This window comes from Somniosus microcephalus, chromosome 29, assembly GCF_052327205.1.
Source record: "Somniosus microcephalus isolate GS21.2 chromosome 29, FLI_Smic_1.0, whole genome shotgun sequence".
NCBI classification, from domain to species: domain Eukaryota; kingdom Metazoa; phylum Chordata; class Chondrichthyes; order Squaliformes; family Somniosidae; genus Somniosus; species Somniosus microcephalus.
The window spans coordinates 5,581,998-5,591,138 of NC_141015.1; the positions used below are offsets into that span (position 1 = coordinate 5,581,998).

Here is a 9,141-nt window from a genome sequence, read left to right on the forward strand (position 1 = left end):
TTTGGATTAATAAAATGTGTATGCAGGTGGTGCAAGAGGGTATCAACCCCTGCACATCTGACAGATGAATGTGTTATAGTTTAAGAAGTGCTGCCTATGATTGTCCAAATGTGTACAAGGTAATTGTCGTTTTTTTCGGAAATGGGAACTGCATGTGTCGTGAGGGTCATAGATAGTTAAGTGCCAGGAATGTTTGGACGTGGGGAATCAGGGAAAATTTGCTCACCAAGGATCATTGATACCTCTAGCAAGCTATCAGTATCACAGGGGGGCCTGTAAGATTCGAAATTTTCAGCAATAATCACGCAAGAAAACAGGATAAAATAAGACAGTTTATTGACCAAAGTAAGCTTGCACAGAAAAACCTTTGCTAAAAGGGGATACAAAATGGCCGCCGGGCCTCGTGATCAGTTTCTGGACCATTTGATTTCTGTTACTGCAAGCCAAACAGGCTTGTGGATTGAAAACAGTAAGCCCGCGAAAGCCAGTATCGGGAAACCGAAACTCAGGGAAACAGCATACATATTCAATGGACAGGACAGTTTCAGGCAAACAGGATGGGGCCCATCAAGATATGGGCAGACAATGCATGAACACTTATACCCATTTAATGTACAAAGGAGAAACCGTTTAACAGCCATCAAGGGAAATCTCCAGACCGATCAATATGCGAACCGAGTCACGGTGACAATGTAAAAGACATTAAAAGACATTATCGGCCAGGAAGGCCAGTTAAGTTATCACCAGCTCCCGTTACAAGACAAAGCGCCCCTGCAGAGATTTCTGCCCGCCAAAATATTACAAAGACTGGACTATGATATGGCGGGAGATAAGGCTGGCCCAAAAGGGTATAAATATGGATTTTGAAAAGTCCATCAGCCTGGCCTGTCCTGCCCTCTCTTCCACCGCGGTAGCTTCGGAATCGATAGAGACGCTTCAGACGGACAACTTCGGGAAAAAGACAACGTGGTCGGTGTTCAGCCAGACGAGGCTCGGCCACGACGGGAAGACGACGAGGGTGGCCCGGGTGCTGTTGTCGGGAGATCATCGACGACTCAGGCCGAAGGAGAAGACACCCTCGGGAAAAACCGACGATCCAGGTCGGATAAAAAGGACATTCCGAGCCTAGCCAGGCAAGGCCTCGACACGTGCATCCATTTCGTCAATATCACATTGGTGGCAGGGACTGTTCCATGAACCCAAATCCACAACAGACTTGGTGGATTTCAGCCATGACGAGCGCTCATCGAGGCTGTGTCCACTGCCTCATCACCTGAGAGAGAGAGAAAAACAAGCTGCGCCAGAAGTTTCCAAATCCACGTGACGACGGAATGCTGTGCCAGAAAGGCTGCAAACCCCTCCTTTTGCGATTCTGATAGTGGTGAGCATGATCCCGAGTTCCTCAAGTCGAAACTTAGTTTAGGTATTTAGGGGAGGGAGTAAGCTTAAATCGTAATGTGTTTCCCCTTTTACGACGTGCCGTGTGTTCCCCATTTCCATAGAGTCAAGTTCATAAATTTGTGCATGATTGTACTTACTTTAATCTGTGCCTATGACATGTATTTTGTAATGCTTCAAACTGTTTAAAAATTAAAGCATCCATATCGTGCTATTCAACCTGGTCTATTGAGTCCGTTCTCTGCAGTACAGTTCTCTGCATCTAAGTCCAAGGTCTAGAACCGTAGGGGAGAGTGGGTCGAACCACTCAAGGGTAATTATTGCACAAAGCCTGGCAGGAGACCAGAACGAGAAAGAGAAACCCCCTACACCTGGAGGAATTTCAATTTGTTTTCTCCCCGATTTCTCCTGGCATTCTGGTGTCTGGGGCAGAGGGGGACTCTGAACCACCACCGTCTTCTGGCCCGGCGCCCCCGGAGGAGCCCAGAGAGGAATCCTCTGCCACCGATCCTGGGGGTGGGATCCGGGCGGAGGCGGAGCCGGCCGATGCGGCCGAGCCGTTCGATGCGCACTGCATGACGGACGGGTCGGCCACTGGTGGCGACCCCCCGGAGGGGGACGGGGACTCGGTGATGGGCGCGGAGGATGAGTTGGATTCCATCACCGATGAGGCGATGGATGACCTCGTGCCCCTCGCCGAGTCTCCCCTTATTCCCATCAGGGAACTCTGGGATTTTGTGGCCGTGTGCCAGGGTCGTCAAAACAAGACCCGGCTGGCCCTTGCCAGGTGGTCGGAGCTGGCGCTGCTCATTGGGTCGGTCCGCGCCGCAGTCAGGACCATGGGCGCAGATGCGGACGTGAGCCCGCTCGAGCTGCGTCAGTCAGGTCGTTCCTCACTGGGCTGCTGAGGGAGTGGTGGTCGACGAGCGGATGCGCTCCCTCCCCCCGTTAGGTGTAGGTAGAGGTTGCACAATGCTTCTGAGATGAAGATAACCATAGCCAGCCTCAACATCAACGGCAGCAGGGAGGCTCACCGCAGATTTAATAACCTTTCGGTCCTTCGGGACAGGAAGTATGCGGTGTGCTTCCTGCAAGAAACCCACACTGTTCCGGGAGACGAGGCCACGTGGCTCCTGGAGTGGCAAGGAGGGGAGAGCATGAGTCACCTCTCCAGCGTTTCCAGTGGGGTGGCTATCTTGCTGACCCCGCATTTTCAGCCGGAGATCTTGGGGGGTCAAGGAGCACATGCCAGGCCGCTTGCTCCAGGACAATGTTCACCTGGGGGGCATGCTGCTCCATCTAGTGAACGTGTACGCCCCTCAGGCCGGTGCGCAGCAAGTGCGCTTCTTTGAAGAAGTGTCCGCTCTTCTGGGCTCCATCGACGCGGGCGAGTGCGTCATCCTCAGGGGGGATTTTAACTGCACCCTCGAGGCGAGGGACCGTTCGACCCCCAAGCGATGCCCGGCGGCAATGGAGAAGTTGAGGTACCTGGTCGTGTCCTTCAACTTGGTGGACGTCTGGCGACATCTCCACCCCGAATCCAGCGCCTTCACTAGCGTGAGGTCTGGAGGAGGATGGTCCAGAATCGACCGCCTTTATATTTCCCGGGCATATGTCTCCTGCGTTCCGGCGGCTTCCATGCGGCCGGTGCTGTGCATGGACCACCACCTGGTGTGGGCAGAGCTCGTTCCGCTGCGCGCACGGTGGTGTCCGCGTACTGGCATTTTAACAACCTGCTGCTGGAGGACGCGCGGTTCCAGGATTCGTTTCGTCGGTTCTGGGCCGTATGGAGAAGGAAGCATGGGGGATTCCCCTCCTTGAGGCTATGGTGGGATGTGGGCAAGGCTCACGTCCGTCTCTTCTGTCAGGTGTACGCGAAGGAGTCGACCAAGAGGTGGGAGGCCCGGGTCGGGCGGTTGGAGAAGGAGGTGCTCGACCTGGAGTCCCGTCTTGGTCAAGTCGTCGAGGACCCGGCCCTGCAGAAGGTGTACGAAGAGAAGAAGGGCGCGCTGAAGGACCTGCAGCTCGTCGGGTCCCGAGGCGCGTACGTGAGGCCGCGGATCCAGTTCATGCGGGACCTGGACCGCGGCTCCCCCTTCTACTCGCTGGAAAAAAGACGGAGGGTCCATAAGCAGCTCTTGGGGCTGCTGGCCGACGACGGATTTCTGGTCTCGGATCCGGAGGGAATCAGCGCGGAGGCCCGCGCCTATTACGGGGCTCTGTTCTCTCCGGATCCGTCCAGCGAGGATGCGCGCAGAGTTTTGTGGGAGAACCTGCCGAAGGTCGGCCTGGAGGGCGCCGAAAAATTGGACGCTCCCTGAGTCTGGAGGAGCTGACCGGCGCCCTCCGCCAGCTCTCCAGGGGAAAGTCCCCGGGGCTGGACGGGTTGACCGTGGAGTTCCACAGGGCGTTCTGGGACGTCTTTGGGGGCGACTATGCGCGGGTCCTGGGGGAAAGTTTGGCGACCAGGGAGATGCCCCTCTTGGCGGAGGGCAGTTATTGTCCTGCTGCCTAAGAGGGGTGATCTCCGCCTCCTTAAGAACTGGCGCCCGGTCTCCCTCCTCAGCACGGAGTACAAAATTTTTGCCAGGGCCATGTCTGCTCGCCTAGGCGCCATGCTGGCCCACATGATCCACCCCGACCTGTCCTACATGGTCCCGGGCCGGACCATCCACGATAACATCCATCTGGTCCGGGACCTGGTTCACCATTCCCAGAGGGAGAGTCTGTCGGTCGCCTTCCTTTCCCTGGATCAGGAGAAGGCGTTCGACGGGGTAGATCACGAGTATCTCTTCGGGACTCTGCGCGCATTCGGGTTCGGGACGCATTTTGTCGCCCGGATCCAACTTCTGTACGCTGCCGCAGAGTGTCTGATTAAAGTTAACGGGTCCTTGATGGCGCCCCTTCGCTTCGGGAGGGGTGTGCGTCAGGGATGCCCCATGTCCAGCCATTTGCGTAGAGCCTTTCCTGCGCCTCTTGCGGAAGAGGTTGACGGGACTGGCTCCGCAACGGCCGGGCGTGGAGGTGGTCCTCTCGGCTTACGCCGATGACGTGCTCCTCACGGGCACGGATCCCACTGACTTGCGGAGGATGCGAGAATGCCAGCAGATTTACTCAGATCAACTGGGAGAAATGTTCCGGACTCCTGGTGGGCCAGTGGCGGGTGGACTCCCTGCCGGAGGAGTTCAGGCCCTTTGCCTGGAGCACCACGCACCTCCTCTACTTGGGAGTCTACCTTAGCCCTGCCGAGGATGCCTGGCTTGCGAACTGGCAAGAGTTGGAGGCCAAAGTCACCACTCGCTTAGGACGCTGGACAGAATTGCTCCGAGTGTTGTCCTACAGGGGTCGAGCAATGGTCATAAACCAACTGGTGGCCGCCATGTTGTGGTACCAGTTCGTCACTTTGATCCCTCCCCCTGCGTTTGTTGCCAAGATACAGAAGAAGCTCGTCGACTTCTTCTGGGACAATAGGAAGCACTGGGTCTCTGCTGCAGTTCTGAGTCTCCCGCTTAGGGAGGGCGGTCAGGCGCTGGTGTGCCTCCGCACCCAGGCTGCAACTTTCCGTCTTCAGATGCTGCAGAGATACCTGTACGTTGAGAATCCTCCGAGATGGTGTGCGCTGGCGACGTATTTTTTCCGCCAGCTGCACGGCCTCAATTATGACATGCAGCTCCTGTTTTTGGAAGTGGGCGGCATGCGTGCCAGCCTGCAGGAGCTGCCTGTCTTCTACCAGGAACTGCTATGGGTTTGGAACTATGTCGCTTCCAGGTGGAGCTCTCCCCCGTCAGGAATGGCGGCTGTCCTTCGGGAGCCGCTGTTCAGGAATCCGCACCTCCACATCTACGGGTTCGGGTGGATGGCGGAGGGCAGGGCTGTGCTTGGCAAGGTGACTAGAGTCGGGGACCTGCTCGATGGCGGAGGAGCGGGCTGGATGGTGCCAGAGGAGTTGGCACGGCGCATGTCTTGGGCCAACGTCCAGCTCGCGGTCAATGCCATCGAGTCGATGAAAGCGACGAAGCGCCCCGGCGCCATGAGGTGTATCGAGGCAGCTCAAGCACGTGGGGCGATCCCGACCGAGCTTTCCCCCGTTCGGACGGAAATCCTTATCTGCGCCCAGCCCCGAAACCCCCCTCGGGAACCGGCGCCTCACAACTTGAGCCGTCTCGATGAAATACCCTCCGTGCCTTTTCATTCCGCACGGAGGGGTTTCCTGTATGGGCAGCTCCTGCACACTTTCCACTTTGTCATCTTCGCCTACCATCCGGCCATCTTGCCTTCCGGCGGAGGCGGAGGTCACCAATGGAGGGCTCTCTATGCGGGAGTCCTCCCTTGTTCTATTGGGGACTTGGCCTGGAGGGTATTGCACGGAGCAGTCCCGTGCAATATATTTTTAAGTAGGTTCACGGACTCCCAGGCCGCCTGTTTGTTCTGCGGCCTGGTGGAGTCCGTTTTTCACATTTTCACGGAGTGTGAGAGGTTGCAGCCCCCCTTCCATTATTTGAAGGGGCTGCTCCTCGATTTTTGGTTGCACTTCAGTCCCACGCTCTTGATCTATGGTAACCCGGTGCGGAGGGGAGCGGGCAGGTTGGAGGACCTCCTCGTGGATCTGCTCCTGGGCCTGGCTAAGAAAGCCATCAATTGGTCCAGGCAGCGGGCGGCCGAGGGGGTCGTCCAGCCAGATTGCCTCCCTCTCTTCCGCGGCTATGTTCGCGCCCGGGTGGCCCTGGAGATGGAGCACGCGGTGTCCGCCGGCACGCTCGAGGACTTCCGTGACCGGTGGGTGCCACGGGGACTGGAATGCATAACTAGTTCGGATAGCCAAATTCTAATTTGATTTATTAACGTTTAAATAAAGTTCTATTAGTTACAGTTTATTTGTTTATTTTATGGTCCTACCAAAAGAGGGACAAGACAAGGACAAAAACGAAAAACTTTATTAACTAGCCTAATTACTCTGATGAGATCAATTACTCGAGAAACAGGTGTGGAGAGGGGCCCAAAGGTACGGCAGCAGTGCACCGAAGCCTCAAAACCCGCCCTCAGGCGGCGAGCAGAGGGAAGCGCCACTGAAGCCGTTACAGTACCATTCTGTCTATTGTATGTGAGTGTGGTGTGATCTCTGTAAAAGTCAGTTTCAAGTCTGTGAGTGGGGATTTATGCTGCATCTGTCAGTTACTATTGTATGAGTAAGGTTTTAATCAGTCGCTGCCTGTTTCTGGTATGGGAGTGTGGATTTTAGTCTGTATCTGCCCGTCTATGCTTGCGCGTGTGGTTGTCACCCTGTACGAGTCACTTTCTGGGATGTGAGTGCAAGTTTCACCCTGTACCTGTCACTCTCTGGTATGTGAGTGAAAGTTTCACTCTGTATCTGTCAGTCTCATTTAAGTGAGTGTTGATTTTATCTATAGCTGTCAACCTGGTATGCGAATGTGGGTTTTACTCTATAGCTATCTGTCTCTAGGGTGTGTGTGGATTTTACTCTAACTCAGTTTCTAGAATATGGATGTAATGTTTTGTCTGTACCTTTCAGTTTCTGGTGTGATTGTGGATTTTTCTTTATACCTGTCTGTCTCTGCTTTGTGAGTGTGGGCTTTATTCTGTCGCTGTCAGTTCTGCTACTGTTTGTGAGTGTGGGATTGACCCTATATCTCTCATACTGGTAATGTATGTGAGTGTGAGAATTATTGTGTAATTGACAGTCTCTTGTATTGTACTATTCTTGCTCTGTGTAACTGTTGGATTCCATTCCTTCTCCACCTTGTGCAGGCCAATGCTAGTTTGAGATTATCTGTGACTGTCTGAGGAGGAGGTTTGTTGCAGTCCATTACCTCGGATTCTCTGCTCTTGTATGTTAGTTATTGGGGTTGACTGTCCCTGTACAGCCAGCAGTGAGGATTGACACTGTATCAGTGTCTATCTGTTCGTGTGTGTAAGGGTGTGAAAATGGATCTGCCTATCAGTGCAATGTGTTTGGGCTTTGAAACAACATCTTTTTCAACTGTTGCAAGTTACTCTAAGGTTCATAATGTAACACTGGAAATTGGGATTACTTTGGGACTGACTGCTTCTGTTGCCTGTGATAATAGGATTGAGGCCAATTCTGTGTCTCTGCGCTCTGTGAGTGATAATGTACTTACTGTGAGTGAGAAGGAGCTGCCTGCACTATTCCTTGTGTTCCGGGTGGAGGAAAGATCCATTTATTCCGGCTCCTTGAAGTATTTTGCTCAGGGAATAACAAAGAGAACAATATTAGTTGTAGGATATGGACAGGTGCTGGGAGACTATAACAATAAAGTAATAATTAACGTGTTTGTTTATATAAAGTAAAGTATCTGGAGAGGGGAAACCGCGATACAAACAGTGTCATTGTCTGACTTCACTACAGTACAGCGGCACTCAGATTATCCACACCAGGGATGTAGGACGGTTCTACAGTAAGTTATCAGCATCCAGACAAAACCCAAACCCAGCACTGGACCATGAATGGGACCATCCGATTGGCACACTCCAGGTTTATATCTCCCACTCCCACGGGAGAAGGTGTACAATGTTGAATCGCTTCCTGGAATAATTCCATAGGTAGCTGGGCTGCACATCTATTTTTTCCAGTATATTGAAAACGAGTTGAGGGCTTGAATAGTTAACAGATGCTGATGTATCTGAGGGAGCCACAATGTATCTCTCGATCACCAGCAACACGGTGTTGGAGAACTCAAAGGAAATAACCGATTTTTGAAATGTGTTCTTTCACACTTCTCACCTACTGCCTGCAATCGATGCACGTTGTGAATCTCCGCACATCCTCACTGTCAGGCTGTGTTTCCACAGTTCACCGAACAATAACAACAGACACGGTAAGATTGGAACTGAGTCAGGAACATTCACTGCTGATCTGGAGAAAGCAGCAATGATTTGAAAGTGCGAGGTGATTTACTTTCTATGTTACCTTACACTCTACACACAAACAGCCCGAGAATGGTCTCTTCCTTTCCCCACTCACTCCCAAGTTACGGAAATTGTTCCCGCCCCACTCTGCCTCTTTCAAACAGTCCCCGGTTTCCGCTGAACTTGCCCCGTCTCAAAGCCCATCTGTGGACACAGTCCCAATGCGATGTGCTGCTGTGAGGAGGCTGCTGTTTGCTCCCTTACTCGGGCCCGTGATATCTCCGCTCCCTGATGTGTTCAGCGATCATCAGCCGAGCCCAGAGGAAACGGCCCCCGCTGGCAGAGCTGGGGGAGGGGAGCTCGCATGGGCCCTTCCTGTCGCTTTAAACACTGTGCGGGGAGAGGGGGAGGAGCAGGCAAATATTTCAATGCTGAAGCCTGAAAGCTGGAGGTGGAGTTGAGGCTCAGAGGATGCTGTCTCTGCTCTGGCTGTCACTCTGATTCTGTCTCCTCCCAGCCTCTCTCACACTCTGCTTTTCTCAGCCAGATCCGGGCTGGCTTCATAAATACATCAGGACGGCGAGAGTTTATCATTCAGTCTATATTCCTGTTAGGAATCGTCATAACTGGAACAGGTAAAGGGGGCAAAGGACTGGGAAAAGGCGGAGCCAAGCGCCACCGTAAAGTTCTTAGTGACAACATCCAGGGCACAAAACAAAGGCTCTTAGAACCCCACACCGCCTCACAGAGAGAGCAGCGCCCCAGGACCGGGATCGGGGATATATTGGGGTGAGGAGTAGCTTCAGAATTATAAGGATTATGGGGTTACAAGTGACTCTTTGGGCCGGACCCTGTATT

The 9,141-nt window shown here is 53.5% G+C and overlaps 1 long non-coding RNA gene across 1 annotated transcript; it reads right to left on the bottom strand.

Annotated features, from left to right (window-relative positions):
• Positions 1–319: 319 nt before the first annotated feature.
• On the bottom strand, positions 320–8,632 carry LOC147098382 (uncharacterized). The gene is made up of 2 exons (XR_015074162.1): positions 7,536–8,632; positions 320–1,273 (listed from the first exon to the last, which is right to left on the bottom strand). It is a non-coding gene; the product is annotated as an uncharacterized LOC147098382 (long non-coding RNA).
• Between the last annotated feature and the right edge of the window lie 509 nt (positions 8,633–9,141).